The 15,970-nt window shown below is 39.0% G+C and overlaps 1 protein-coding gene across 1 annotated transcript in view; it reads left to right on the plus strand.

The window, feature by feature from the left end:
* Positions 1-15,970, plus strand: part of lyrm4b (LYR motif containing 4) — a 68,672-nt gene that overhangs the window by 50,093 nt on the left and 2,609 nt on the right. The gene's annotated exons all lie outside the window — the stretch shown is intronic.

Consider the following 15,970-nt stretch of genomic DNA (forward strand, 5'->3'; position numbering starts at 1 on the left):
CCACACACAGCTTTTTAGCCCGAAGGCTTTTGGCATTGTTTCTCCGAATCTCATTTTCATATCTTCTGCATGTGAGAGGCTGTGAACGCGAGCTGGAGGAGCTCATCATTAAACTGCAGAGACTGTGATGGTAATGAACACTGAAGATCACCTGACCACAGCAGAGCCAGCACGTACACGCTGATATAAAACCACGAGGAAGACAATAAGAGAGTGATGCGGCAGAGCTCTCAGCCTGTCATAAGCTCCTGATTCATTTCTTTCATTATCTCCTCTTTATGACTGACAGGTCGGCCTCAGAAGTTTCTCATTGAGGTGAATATGATGGTGTGGAGAGTTTGAGCCTTGAACTATGACTACTGATCAAAGTCTTTATTCACCTGACCCAGGCTTAAAATGCCCATATTGTGCTATTTTGACGGTTCCTAAGTGTCCTGCAATACTGTAGATTTACATGCATCAAAGTGCATATTGCACATTTGTATTAAATGATTGTCGCCTCTTCACTGTGCAAATGAGACACAATTAACATGACACAATAACCACCCACAGATAACTAGTAAGCTGAGGTTTGTTTAAAGGCCAAGTATGCCCAAGATGTAAAACAAGTCTCTGATGTCCCCAGAGTGTGTGTGTGAAGTTTTAGCTCAAAATATCCCACAGATATTTTGATATAGCATGTTAAATTGTCACTTTTTGAGGGTGAGCAAAAATGCACTGTTTTTGTGTGTCCCTTTAAATGCAGATGAGTTTACCTCCGATTACCTCATGCAGACACGCATTGAACATTTAAAATCTTAAGCCTTTTATGTTCAAACCAGAGTCGTACAAAGATGGAGAGACACAAGAAGAAGTGACAACATGTAGAAGCAACAGGACATTTCTGTATGGTTAGTTGATGAATTTATGTAGCTGATGTGTAGTTATCTTCTAGTCATTGATTAGCATATTCTGTCTTGATAATCTATAAATCGTGTTCAGGGGGCGGGGTTTATGTAAATTCTAGGGTTGGTGATGTCACTAACCCGGGAGGAATGTGGTGTAGTCTCTACCAGCCGTTTGTTGTAGTCCTTAAAAAGCGATTTCTGTAAAAGCAAATTTCTCCCTGTGCTTTGAACTTTGAGCGTTGTAACTTTGCAGATGTTGTTTATGCTCAAACAGCAACATTATACACTAACTAAAGTTAGAAAAATGAAATCATAATCAACCACCCCTTTAACAGTGATGTTTGTAACTTTTTTTAATGTCCTAGTTATGGCGGAAAATATACCTGAGTAAACTTTCTTTTTTTAAGATTTCTTCCTGCTAAACCACTCAACATTTGGCAAATTCTTTTAGAGAAATGCTTATTGAAAGCACACTGATAAAAACCAGTGCAACCCCAAAAATTTTAAAACCAGCCAATTACACTAGAGCTTGCCATTTTGATAAAGCTCTTGCCATTTTTTGTGAACTACAGCAGACAATCTGTGAATTGTCTGTAAAGCCCAGGACACACCAAGCCGACGGACGCCGTCTGTGAGAGAGAGAACTCTGATTGGCTGTTCAGCTTAGTGAACGAAACAGCGAAAAACAGCGAGCAAAGAAGTCAAAACCGCACAGATAGACGCTGTTCTAATGTTACGTCATCTTACCTGAGTGTTCCTTGGCGAATATTTCAATATTAACATGAGCGAAGTGGAAAAAAGAAAGTGTTTAACAGGATTGATATTCAAAACGTTAAGCACAGACTGCTTTGTTCATGGTTTGTGTATCTGCAGCCGGCAGAGTCGGTTTCCCTTTCTGAATGACGAATATAGACGAATATATCTGCAGAAATAGTCAGCTGTCTCATTTACACGCAGGCGCAGAACACAGATTAGCTGACAGTCGGCTGTAGTTCTCTCGGTGTGTTCAAGTGCAGCTTTTCCCCCGACGCAGGCGACGCAAGGCGACAACACAGTCGGCTTTCATCAGCGCTAGTTCTTTGGTGTGTCCCGGGCTTAAGTGTGCCATCGGAGAGACTAGGGTTTCTCCATCTCCCCTTATCACGTTTTCAAGGGCACGACCTGCTTTGGTGCACCGCCGGCGTAATTGAAGATGAGGGGGTAATCAAAGTGGTCCTGGGACCCCCTGAGCACCAGATACCCCAAGCATGAGACAAATGGCCAAAACTCAGGGGTGGATTCCTGTCTTCCTCTCCTCTAGTGTTTCTGCTGATTGTCTGCTCGCGCTCCCATGAGCCTCTGGGAACCGGGAGGGTCCTGTTACTGCAGCTCACTGTAGAGAGGTGTTGTGTTAAGGATATGTGTGAAAGAGGATTGAGAGAGCGCGAGGAGGAACGACCCCATCCCTGACCTTAAACATGCTACATTTTGAAGCGGCTTATGCTGTAGAGGTCAAATGAATTAAACGATTATTTCTCCCCAAAAATAAAAATGATGTCTGTATTACTTATCCTGATGTGTGCCCTAACCTGTATGCCTTTCTTTCTCATGTGGAACGCAAAAGAAGAGTTTTGAAGACTGTGCTGGTTGTTTGTTTTTTCCATTCATTAACAATGAACGGTGACCAGAGCTTTCAAGCATCAAAAATTACATCATAAAAGAGATTCATATGACTCATGCGCTCTATTCCAGATCATCCGAAGTGAAAAGCCCTGTTACACCTGGTATTGTGTTTTGGTCGATCGGATCACAAGTGGACGATGCTAAATGCAGGTGTAAACAGGATGTAAAACGTTTTGAGCTTGTCCACTTTCGACCACTTCCAGAGGTTGTTGAAAATGCATTTGACCGGATTGATTTCGTAGTGTAATCGCTCGTGGTCTAGGGATGGCGAAAACTAAAAATTTTCTAAAAACCACCGAGCCTCATTAGCCGGTTGAAACCGGTTAACCGATTAGTTTAAAATATGCTACGCTATTTGAAATAACAGCCATTTCGAGCCGCGCCTGCAATTTCGCAACTCTGTCGCATCTCTCTGCCGCCCTTCCACTTACGTCACTTTTTCACAAATCCCCTACAGCGCGAAACATGAGTCCCGCAAACGCGGCGCCGAGGAGCTTGTATGTAATCGGAGGACAAATGGCTCCTTAGTTTCGAAATGGTTTGGGTACAAGGTGATCGCGTTGAAAATAAAGGCGTTTGTCTAGCGTTAGAAGCTCATTTGAAACATTGCCGCGGCTCATTTAAGAAAATGACAGCTCCGAAGAGACGCCGCTTTAGTTTGAGGTAGTGCTAACAATAATAAAGAAAGATGATGATCATCATCACCTTATCTGTTACCACTGAAATCAAGCACTGTATCACACAAGTTGCAACTTACATCTGTGTCATTCTTTTTGGTGAAATGGTCCCACACACTACTTTTCTTTGCACGCTTCATCCTGTCGTCTGCCCTGGCTCTAACCTCGAGTGTTTAAGCCTGTAGCCTTTACTTTTCGCAAACCTTGTGAGCGCGCGAACCCAGACGCTGTGACCTCGCGGCTCGCGCCAAATGTTTTTATTGGTTTATTAAGTACAAACCTGGTACAAACAGGCGAGTTATGAAAAATTGAGTGTGAGGGATTTGTTCACTTCACACAAAAAGATCTTGGAATGAGATGCCTAACTGTAGTAGTGTTTAGTCTACTGTCTATAATAGCCTAATTTAGAGATATTTTAACCGACTACCGACAACTTTGATCGGTTAACGCTGATACGGTCAACTATCGGTCAAACGGTCATCGGTTAACATCCCTAATGTGGTTGAATGTGTACAAACAGCCACAAAACACCGTCTACTCTCCGTCTACTGACCTAATGAGTAAATATTACAGGAAGAGCTCATGCTCTCCGTACGTGTTTCCGTCGTCTCCGGTCATTTGTAAATTGTGCGAGCTTATTTCGTCCATTAGATCTGGAAAAAAAACACATACATTTACCGGTCCATAGACCCTCCCCTCGAAGAAATCAGGACAGAAGTGGTTGAAAGTGGACAAAAGAGACGGATTAAAACACCAGGTGTAAACGGGAATGTGTCTCCCTCGTCCAGTTGTGATCCTTTTGAGCAAAACGCACTTTAACACCAGGGGCCCTATTTTAACGATCTGAAACGCAAGTGTCAAAGCGCAAAGCGCAAGTAACTTTGTGGGCGGGTCTCGGGCGCTGTTGCTATTTTCCCGGCGGGATAAATGGCTCTTGCACCCGGCGCAAATCTAAAAGGGGTTGGTCTGAAGTAGCTTCATTATTCATAGGTGTGGTTTGGGCGTAACGTGAAATAAACCAATCAGAGCATCATCTCACATTCCCTTTAAGAGCAGACGCGCTTTTTCCTTGGCGTATTGCTATTATAACGGCGGATTTGCCAGGTGCACACCAGGAGCGGTTCACAGCCGAGGAGAGCAACTCTCTCGTCACGGCCGTAAAAGAGAGAGAAGTGACATTGGGGATGGAGAAACACACCCAAATTAAACAGGCATATAATAATGTGGGTAAATGTGTAAGCTAGATGTATGCTTTTATAATAAATTGTCTATCTATCTATCTATCTATCTATCTATCTATCTATCTATCTATCTATCTATCTATCTATCTACAGTGAGGAAAATAAGTATTTGAACACCCTGCTATTTTGCAAGTTCTCCCACTTAGAAATCATGGAGGGGTCTGAAATTGTCATCGTAGGTGCATGTCCACTAGACATAATCTAAAAAAAAAAAAAATCCAGAAATCACAATGTATCATTTTTTAACTATTTATTTGTATGATACAGCTGCAAATAAGTATTTGAACACCTGAGAAAATCAATGTTAATATTTGGTACAGTAGCCTTTGTTTGCAATTACAGAGGTCAAACGTTTCCTGTAGTTTTTCACCAGGTTTGCACACACTGCAGGAGGGATTTTGGCCCACTCCTCCACACAGATCTTCTCTAGATCAGTCAGGTTTCTGGGCTGTCGCTAAGAAACACGGAGTTTGAGCTCCCTCCAAAGATTATCTATTGGGTTTAGGTCTGGAGACTGGCTAGGCCACGCCAGAACCTTGATATGCTTCTTACAGAGCCACTCCTTGGTTATCCTGGCTGTGTGCTTCGGGTCATTGTCATGTTGGAAGACCCAGCCTCGACCCATCTTCAATGCTCTAACTGAGGGAAGGAGGTTGTTCCCCAAAATCTCGCAATACATGGCCCCGGTCATCCTCTCCTTAATACAGTGCAGTCGCCCTGTTCCATGTGCAGAAAAACACCCCCAAAGCATGATGCTACCAGCCCCATGCTTCACAGCTTGTTCTTGGGATGGTACTCATCATTCTTCTTCCTCCAAACACGTTTAGTGGAATTATGACCAAAAAGTTCTATTTTGGTCTCATCTGACCACATGACTTTCTCCCATGACTCCTCTGGATCATCCAAATGGTCATTGGCAAACTTAAGACGGGCCTTGACATGTGCTGGTTTAAGCAGGGGAACCTTCCGTGCCATGCATGATTTCAAACCATGACGTCTTAGTGTATTACCAACAGTAACCTTGGAAACGGTGGTCCCAGCTCTTTTCAGGTCATTGACCAGCTCCTCCCGTGTAGTTCTGGGCTGATTTCTCACCTTTCTTAGGATCATTGAGACCCCACGAGGTGAGATCTTACATGGAGCCCCAGTCCGAGGGAGATTGACAGTCATGTTTAGCTTCTTCCATTTTCTAATGATTGCTCCAACAGTGGACCTTTTTTCACAAAGCTGCTTGGCAATTTCCCGTAGCCCTTTCCAGCCTTGTGGAGGTGTACAATTTTGTCTCTAGTGTCTTTGGACAGCTCTTTGGTCTTGGCCATGTTAGTAGTTGGATTCTTACTGATTGTATGGGGTGGACAGGTGTCTTTATGCAGCTAACGACCTCAAACAGGTGCATCTAATTTAGGATAATAAATGGAGTGGAGGTGGACATTTTAAAGGCAGACTAACAGGTCTTTGAGGGTCAGAATTCTAGCTGATAGACAGGTGTTCAAATACTTATTTGCAGCTGTATCATACAAATAAATAGTTAAAAAATCATATATTGTGATTTCTGACCCCTCCATGATTTCCAAGTGGGAGAACTTGCAAAATAGCAGGGTGTTCAAATACTTATTTTCCTCACTGTATCTATCTATCTATCTATCTATCTATCTATCTATCTATCTATCTATCTATCTATCTATCTATCTATCTATCTATCTATCTATCTATCTATCTATCTATCTATCTATCTATCTATCTATCGTTTGTAATAATATGATTTGCAAAAATGAAAACTGCTGCTTCTGTGTAGATTAGAGAATCAAAGTGTATGCGCGTTGTGCACGCTATACATTATGGTCAAGCATGCGCCCTTAAAATAGCATAATGAACAACGCGCGACGCGCCACTGACTTTAGACTAGGTTTTTTCTGGCCAGTGGCGCAATTGTTTTATGGAACAGTAAAATAGCACCAGGGATTGTTTGCACCGGGACACGCCTCCTTTTTTGCGCTGAACCGCCCAGGGAGCGCAAGTTCATTCCCTAGTTTAGCGACGTGCTTTTGTGGAGGGAAAAGCGCGCTTTGCGCGGGTGCAAAATAGGAATGAAACATGCGTCGGTGTACAAAGTCAATTGCGCTGGGTGCAAGATAGGGCCCCAGGTGTAAACAGAGCCAAATAGTAGATAGAAGTCTCTATTTGCTGAAAATCTTAATATCCACCAGAGCTTTCCTTGGTTATTCATCAGAGTTTAATCCGATTAATCAAGTCACCTTTATTTCTATAGAGCTTTATACGGTAGACATTGTTTCAAAGCAGATTTACTTAATAAGGAGCATAATAATGATGCAAACAGAATTCACTTCTGCTATAAAGCAGCTCTAAAAAGCTGATATTATTCATTATTCAGCTGAAGTCAGTTCAGTGTTGATTCAGTTCAGTTCAATGACTGTGTAAAGATCATCAATTGTGAAATTAATTCACTTCAGCTATAAGCAGCTCTACAGAAGACGATTGTGTCTTTAATCACTTTGAGTCGGTTCAGTGTTGGTGCAATTTAGTTCAATAAAAGCTGAGCTGCAAATGACAACTTCACACTCATTTAAAAGTGACCTATAAAATCCTATGACTTGAAGTTGAATGTTCTCATAGATGTGGCTGTTGTGGTTCATGATCATAGTGGCACCAGCCAAATGTGGCATATTCAAATATAGTTATTTTACATTTAATACCCGCTTTAAATGAACATTTGCCGTCGTGCACAGTTGTCCCCGTCATCGCTGCTCGCAGCTATATTTCAGCTTATTTTTTCAGTTGTCAAGGCAACATTTAAATTTCAGTCTAAAATGTATATTTTATTTTATTTAAGGTTTATTTATAAGTTTATTTCAATTAACACAATGTTTAATAGTTCTAATTAACAACAACAATACTGATCTGTTCTTCACACAAAGCTATCGTATGACTTCAGAAGAGATTTGACGTTTTTATAGTGGTTTTGCTTCTTTTTTTATGCTTGAAAGCTTCATTGCTCATTCATTGCAATTGCACGGAAAAGAGCGACTCCAGATTTTCTCCCTTCGCCGTCCCACGTGGTTAAAACGGCATGAGGGTTAATAAATTATGGCATAATTTTCATTTTTGGTTGAGCTATTCCTTTCAACAAACTGAATTTTCAAGCAGCCTGTGCAAAAAGCGCAGAGCTGAAGGTGATGGAGGTCGAGAGAATTAACACAAAGCCCTACCGAAGCACATTAGTCAGTTTACTGACGGCATTCTACTCCAGAAATGCAAATGAAAAGAGGGGAAGAGCTTTCTGAGGAGAGATGGAGTTGTGAGGAGACAGCTGGATATAATCTCTCTCTCGTTCTCGCTCGCTCGTTTTTACTTCAGGGTCTGTTTATACCTCTGAAAATTTCAGGAGGAGGCAAAATGTTTGCTTTAATTTACTCAAGCTCGTTGAGTTCTTGATGCCAAACACCCTCCCCTCACGTCTGTCATCCCCTAATTTCCAGCATCTCGCTCCCGATCCGCTCGTACGGCACTGAGCGTTTCATTAATGGCTTGTAATGCCTAACAAGGGCAGGGGAGGCGTCTGAAGGAATCGCCCGCCGGCACGTGATCCAACACTCGACACCAAGAGAGTCAGAGTTTCTGCTAGAAGAGCCAGAAGACGTTCCCACACCACAGTAACCCGTACCTCTCAGACGCACACCATCATGTCTCGCGTGCTGTTTATGATAAAAAGGACAACATTTAGAGAGAATGTGTTTTTTTGTTATTGTTATATCTTACACATCATGCTCATATAGTATGATAAAGTGAGAATATGGAGCAAAATTTTATTCAGAGGCCCAAACTGAGCAAAAATATGCAATTTTGGTGCAGTTAGTGATATTTATATTGACAAAAAAAAAAAAAGATGAAATTCTGATGGTTGTAAAAGAATTAGATCTTTATAACAGTATCGCAGACTGCATGAAAACACATATAAATATTAGTTGTCATTCTATTTCTCCCAATAATATGTCTTAGTAAGGCATATTTAAATGCTTAGTTTTGTGATCAAATCTCTGTAGTTTTTATTATGGGGTGCAAAACGTATAAAGCAATTCAATACAATGATGATTGAGACATGAACAAATAAACGTTCCTCAAAAGCCTGATATTCATAACCTTCAGTCCGGCAAGTGTTCATCTTGAAATAATAATAACAATATAAAAGTTATTCTTATGTTTACTTTATAAAAATCTGTAAAGATGTCAGAAAGACACATGAACCACGAGCTGAACTTAAGGTGGACGTTTGTACACTAAAAGACTTGCTTGCTGAAAAGAGTGTGAACCATCAATCAGACAACAGGTTTTTCAGCAAAGTGACCCTGATGATCATGTTGAGCATTTAGAGGCCTTAGAAATGTTCATACCGAATATGATACAGTAGGCTTTATAGGGTTAAAGGTATAATGCACTATAGGCCCTTTAAATGCCCTTCAGGTGCTCCGTCCACTTCACTAGAAAAACTAGTGTGTGCACGTGTCGAAGGATATGGGAACATAACACAGTAGATTTGATTTTTTTTAAACATTTGGAGGTCGTTTTGACCTCGTTCATTCTCCATACCGTTCCCTGTGTGTTTTCATGCAGCGTACGCTGGTGTTCTCCACTCTTGTGTTTGCTAAAGGGCACACTGAGAAATATTTAATGTTGCAGCAAAAGTTTAATTTGAACCTGTGACCGGGAGTCTGAAGCACAAACTAATTCTCACCTTGTCCTCACATCGCCCTCGTTAACCTTTCCGTTAGAAGTCTTTTATTATCTGCAACACTAACTGTTCATGATCCAGTCTAGTCGTCCGCACATCTGCATTCCCTCAAGGAATAGCCTTGTGTGTTTCATTCTCATTTCCAGTGTACGGCTGCAACAGTTTTTCTGCAGTGTCTGCAGCTGATCCACAGAAAAAAGAGCCGTATGACACCTCTGTAGTGTGTGTGTGTGTGTGTAAGAGAGAGAGAGTGACTGGGAATCTGCAGTGTGACATCCCAACAATGGGGTTCCTGCTGCAGCCGCATCAATTAACATGAGGCAGTGCCCGCTGTCGTCTGATTGGTCGAGTGAGTTGTCATGTCACTTTTTCCTCCCGCCCTCACAGCTCCGCCCCCACCACTAGTGGAGGAGCTCAACCAATCACACACAAGGACACGCCCACTAAGAGTAGAGCACAGTGCTTTGTGTTGGTGCTGGTGTGTGAAGTGTCGTTTTAGACGCTGCTGCCCCCTAGTGAATCCTTCTGGAAGAGCCTTAGGCTGTGAACACACACACTTACATGCGCAGTTCACTGATTTACAACCAAATCTTCAACCTCTTCTGTATTTTAAAAGGTTAAATGTTGAAATGATTGTCCTCAAGTCTGCTAAGCTTTTTAATGTTGATTGTCTCATTAATCACTGTCATTTTCCAAGCCAAAAACTTCTTAGCCGTTTCCCAAATGCAGTTTTTGATGTCTTGTGGCCTATTATATTATATTATATTATATTATATTATATTTTGCTTTTCAAAAGTTTGGGGTCAGTACTTTTTTTTAAGAGGGAAATAAATACTTTTATTCAGCAAGAATGCATTAAATTGATCAAAAGTGACAGTAAAGACATTTATAATGTCACATACAGTATATCTATATTTCAGATAAATGCCTTCTATTAATCAAAGTTTCCTTAAAAAATGTGTATGATGGTTTCCACAAAAATATGAAGCAGCACAACTGTTGAACACTTAATAATCATAAATGTTTCTTGAGCATCAAATCATCATATTAGAGTGATTTCTGAAGGATCATGTGACACTGAAGACTGGAGTAATGATGCTGAAAATTCAGCTTTGATCACAGGAATAAATTACACTTTACTATATATTCACATAGAGAACAGCTGCTTTATATTGTAATAATATTTCAAAATATTACAGTTTTTTAATGTATTTTTAATCAAATAAATGTGGCCTTGGTGAGTAGAAGAGACTTTCTACTTTCAAAAACATTAAACAAATCTCGCCAAACATTTGAATTATATTATATTATATTATATTATATTATATTATATTATATTATATTATATTATATTATATTAATGTTTAGAAAACCATATGTATTTATATCAAATTTACTTTAATATTATTGTACATATACATTTATATTATTTGTCATATTCAAAACCTAAATTCAGAGTTAAATGTCTGCTGTGACGTTTAATAGGCAATTCTACTTTAAATAGTTGTATTGTATATCTTCATTACTGTTATGATAATTGTATTGTAACCGTAGCATCTCACACACTTTATATCCATGAACAACTAAAAATAAGATGAATTAAATGCAACAAATGGACTTTTCACCATTTTAGCATATTTTATTTAAAATGACTGTAGTTCATTGGTGATCCGCAATGACTCCTTCTGCACCTACTGTGAAGAGATGTATGGATGTACACTTTTTTTGTACGATTTAGGTCAAGTAGAGGACGACCAATGGTGGATTTTACCGATAACGATAACTAGGTTGGATCATGATGACCGATAACCGATAGTTTTTTAAAGCTGCAGTCTGTAGCTTTTTTGGGTTAAAAATTATCCAAAATAATTTTTTGAGCAAGTACAATAACCAGCCAGTGTTCAGAACTCTCTGCTTGCCGTAGCTCGATTCAAAACTTTAAGCTTGTAATAATGTTTTTAACTCCAGTGGTACTGGTGGATTTCCGCAGGAAGTCTTTGCGTCATTACGTCACGTCTGTCCACATAAAGAAGAGTCTCGACTAGTCGGCTATGAGTGTGAGGATGTTGGAGATTTATAGCCTTTCTCACAGCACTTGATATAATTAAACTTATCAATTTGATGGCGGACCAGAACGGTTCAAACGACAACTGGAGATTCACCCGTTGCAAAACGCAGAAGACTTCGTTCGGACTTCGGAGCGGCTACAGAAAAAAAGAGACTGCAACCGGCCCGTGCGAAAACAAGGATAATATCGGAAGGGCATTAAATGTCACGCAATGCTGATGTTGTTAACATTAACAATTTGAGAACAAAGTATAATTTGCACGGTTTGACGTGATATGATAAGCGATCATTAGATTTAATCAGCGAGATTTACTGCAATGCTTTTTTCCCCTTAGTTGGTCAGAACAAAAGTGGATGTTACTTGATCAGAACATTTTCCAGTGAAAATTCTTATGTTGGTCATGCTTCACAAAAGTAGGATCTGTGATTGCGAATGCCAGGATCCGCACCGGCGGCGACTGACAGCCGCACATTCCCCTCAAAACACTGGATTCATCCGCGCTGTGCCGTGCCGAGACACAACCCACGGAAAGCTGATAACTCTGCGAATAACTGCAATTGCAGATTTCAAGTAGTTATGATTTTTCCAAAGTAGATTTTTCGAGTAGTTATGATTTTTCCAAAGTAGATTTTTCGAGTAGTTATGATTTTTCCAAAGAGGAAAAACTGTGGACTGCAGCTTTAACAGATACTGAATGAAAACAAACATAACACAGATTGTTCCAGCGATCAGTTATCGGTGACGATTAATAAGCAAAAACCGATCAGTCGACCTGTGATCGGGCAGTCGGCATGCACCCTATAAGAGCAGGACTACTCAGAGTTTAATTCTTCCTGAATAAACATACGACACCTGATGTTCAAGATCCTGAAGACCCTGATGTGGACATGATTTAGTGTTCACAAGCTCCTGACTGTACAAGACTGATGTTTTCTTTGGAATAATCCCTTCAGAAATGTTTGAATGCTTGCTATCTGTCCTTAACGTCATGTTTAAAGCGTGAAAAAGGCTCACCTGTGACAGTAAGTGTAGTAAAGTAAAATCCATCATGAGGCTACACATATATCTGTGCCATCTGGTAATATTTAGGTTTGGTTCTCAAATGTATAGGACAGCCAGCTGTAATCTCCCAGAATCCCCATCTTTGACAACAGACAGCTGTTGTGCTGTCTTCAAAATCCTGTGGAAACATCTGTGCCGAACCCACTGGGAGCACAAATATAGATGCTGGCTTCCTCCAAGAAGCCTTCAACGGTGTGTGTGAGCTTACAGAAGTCAAGTCGTCATTGTCTACGATAGACAAGGAAAGAGTCTGAACTCCAAATGCTGCAATATAATATTATTATTATTATTATGTTACCTTGTATTTGAATAATTTAAATAATATTATCAGTATAATAGCATGATAATATATAATAATAATATTTTACTATATGTGACCCTAGACCACAAAACCAGTCACAAGAGTACAATTGAGAAATTGAAAATTTTTGAAATTGAGATTTATACATCATATAACACTGATTAAATAGGCTTTCCATTGATGTATGGTTTGTTATGATAGGAGAATATTTGGCCGAGATGCAACTATTTGAAAATCTGGAATCTGAGGATGCAAAAAAATCGAAACATTGAGAAAATCGCCTTTAAAGTTCTCCATTTATGTTAATAATTGTGCTGCATTCACTCACAAAAATATATTTTTTATATATTTACGATAGGAAATTTACAAAATATCTTCATGGAACATGATCTTTACTTAATATCCTAATGATTTTTGGCATAAAAGAAAAATCAATAATTTTGACCGATACAATGTATTGTTGGCTATTGCCACAAATATACCCGTGCGACTTATGACTGGTTTTGTGATCCAGGGTCACATATACTAAAACATTAAATAATGACACTCAAAATCAAACCTTGACCTTCCAAAATGCAGCAATGCAGCAATGCACAATATTATTATTATTATTATTATTATTGTGTTAGAGCAATTGTATTAATACTAACATTTAGTTATAATATATTAATATATACGTGTGTAATAATTAAAATACTATTTTAAATGCTATAAAATAAAACAATATTTTTTTATTTTTGTTAATATTTTTTCTAATTATTGTTTATTTTATTTTATTCTCCTTACCTGTTTTTCAATGGCTGGTGCCATTAGTATCAATATATATCTACAAAACAGGGTTGCTGAAGGCTGGTATAACTGATATATTTAATAAATAATGATTAAAAATTAGAAGAAAAAAACTTTTTTTAAACAACATTTACCCAGAATTTACAAAATAAACAAATACAATGAATCAGAAATAGATTACTATCCATTGGTAAATCTGCTAGTAGAATTTGGAATTGACAAAGTGGAGAAGTGAACAGATAAGGTTTTCGGCCGATGCCGATAGTCTCAAATAACCAGATATCAGCCAATTTAACTAAATCCATAAATATTGCTGTCGTACTCGGATCAAACACTCAAACTGTGAAACGTCCCAGTGCTGTTATACTGTATTCCAGTCATATTGAGGATGTTGGACTCAGTTTGTCTTTCAGAAGCTGATAAAGGATCTTTTCGCTCATTGATTATGGCAGGTGTTGTTCTGAGGTCAGTTTCTGGTCAGATATTGCTGATGTTGAGAGATGGAGTGTGTTCTGGATGAGTTTGCACAGGTGTCTCCCCGGAGTGTGCTGTTCCCAGCATGCTTTGCTGACGTCTGTGATGGCACAGCACAAATTCAGGAGTGACTCCAGCTCTGGCAGAGGACAGTCCAAACACAGCGACTCCACACACACACACACACACACACACACACACACACACACACACACACACACACACACACACACACACACACACTGCCCTTTACACTTTATACAGTACTGTCCTCTTCACTATATCCCAATATCCAGTTTGGTGCAGAATCAGGCTCTTTAAAAACTTTAAAGCATTAACATGTCTTATGATTCTTGAGTAAGTGAACCTCTATGATATAACAGTCTCTTCTTGAGAAAAGCCTTTGCTAGTAGTTTTACTCTCATACGCACATCAGAACAGAACTCTGGTTATCATAGTTTTCCTGATCTGTTTTTTGTTTTGTTTCCTTTGCTTTTGTCTTGTTTTTATTTTTTTCTCTTGTTTTCTTTTCTTCTTTTCTTTTGTTTACTTTGGTTTTGTCTTGTTTTTTATTTTATTTTTCATTTTGTTTTCTTTTGTTATCTTTTTCTTTTCTTTTGATTACTTTGGTTTAGTCCTGTTGGTTTTGCCTTTTCTTCTTTTGTTTACTTTGGTTTAGTCCTGTTGGTTTTGCCTTTTCTTCTTTTGTTTACTTTGGTTTTGTCTTGTTTTTTTGTTATCTTTTTCTTGTATTTTGTTTACTTTGTTTTTGTTTTGTGTTTTGTTTATTATTTTATTTACTTTGGTTTTGTCTTGTTTTTTGTTTTGTCTTCTTTTCTTTTGTTTACTTTTGTCTTGTTTTTAATTGTATTCATTGTATCCATTCGTTTTCTTCTTATTATTCCTCCCCATTGGCAGTCAATGGCAGCCCTATGAACCGTACGTAAGAAAAGGATGAAAACTGGCACACTTATAGTGATGGTAATGAATAGTAATCTGACTAACTTTGGGGTCTCTAGGACCAACTCTATATCGCCACCACCAGTTCAAAAATTCAGTGTTCAAATGGTTATAACTTTTTGAACCATCTGATCCAGAAAAAATTAAACTAGATCTGTTACAGTTTTTGACTGTATAGAGTGAGGGGACTTACTGTACCGTTAACCAATCAACTGGTTTTTACTGTTAAAATTACATTTTGCAGTGTACAAGATGCAAACTACAAGCTAACAACAAACTCCAAGCTACAGTTATATATAATTCGGATCATTCATTTATTTTTAATACCAGACCAGTATTTATTTGACATGTGAAATATTCCATTCCAAACAATAAATGATAAATAACAGTTTAAATTTTTGGATGAACTATTCACAATTTTGAACATACATTTACAGCACTGCTAGAAAATACCTAAAAAAGAAAAAAAAAAGAAAATGCAGAATCATCAACATTTTTCATTATTAAAAATGAAAACCTAAAATTGCACTGGGACTGAAATGAATTTGTGCATGAATCATCCGAATGAACCAACTCACGACTCCAGCCTGTATTAATGACACTGCTAGTTAACGCCTACCAGCAAAAAAATAGAAATAAAACCCAAATTTCTAAACAAGAACCGTTTTTAATTAGTTTAATTAATTACTGTTTGAGCATCAGTGCACAAATTAAGTGTTATATAAAGTGTTATGCTGTTTACACCATCAATATGACCTTATTTTTACTAAATACCTGACTTAATTGAAACCAGCTGGCCACTTGACTCCTCCGTTTGGCACCTGGACCATAATGCACCTTGTTCCCTCGTCATCCCATCAGTCATCTGGCCTCGCTCCCTCGGGATCCTGCTCTCCTCTGTTTTAAAGAGAGGTTATGGACAGGAGACACGGGTTGACAGATGGCCTGTGTCGCGGGGACGCTGGGAATATTTACAGAGCTCAGGAATGGATCTTAATGTTCCTCTTTGCTGAGCCATCACTGTGAAAAATGACCACGTGTTTCCCCTTCAGCAACCTTGCATCTTTTCCTTCCGCTCGGACTTTCTCCAGGCAAATCGTCC

Source organism: Abramis brama (genome assembly GCF_963993115.1).
Source record: "Abramis brama genome assembly, chromosome: 24".
NCBI lineage: Eukaryota > Metazoa > Chordata > Actinopteri > Cypriniformes > Leuciscidae > Abramis > Abramis brama.